The following is a 290-nucleotide window of genomic DNA, read 5'->3' on the forward strand; positions in this document are numbered from 1 at the left end:
TTCTCTCCTTTCTAAACTCACAAATGCACTAACAACTAGATGCAACAAATATCACGAAATATGCTCTAACTCTCTAAAAAATGCAACAAGAAACTTATGAGATCAGTTCTGAAAACGCAGTTTATAAAGAATCAGTTTTGAAGCCTAGTTAATCGATTAAGCCTTGGTTAATCGATTAAGCCTTGGTTAATCGATTAACGTTGTTCAAAAACGTAACTGATTCTGTTTTCCAAGTTTTTCAGTTTCAACAGCTTTTCAAACAGTTAGGTTAATCGATTAACGTATGCCTT

This window comes from Lupinus angustifolius, chromosome LG19 (genome assembly GCF_001865875.1).
Source record: "Lupinus angustifolius cultivar Tanjil chromosome LG19, LupAngTanjil_v1.0, whole genome shotgun sequence".
In the NCBI taxonomy this organism is placed as follows: domain Eukaryota; kingdom Viridiplantae; phylum Streptophyta; class Magnoliopsida; order Fabales; family Fabaceae; genus Lupinus; species Lupinus angustifolius.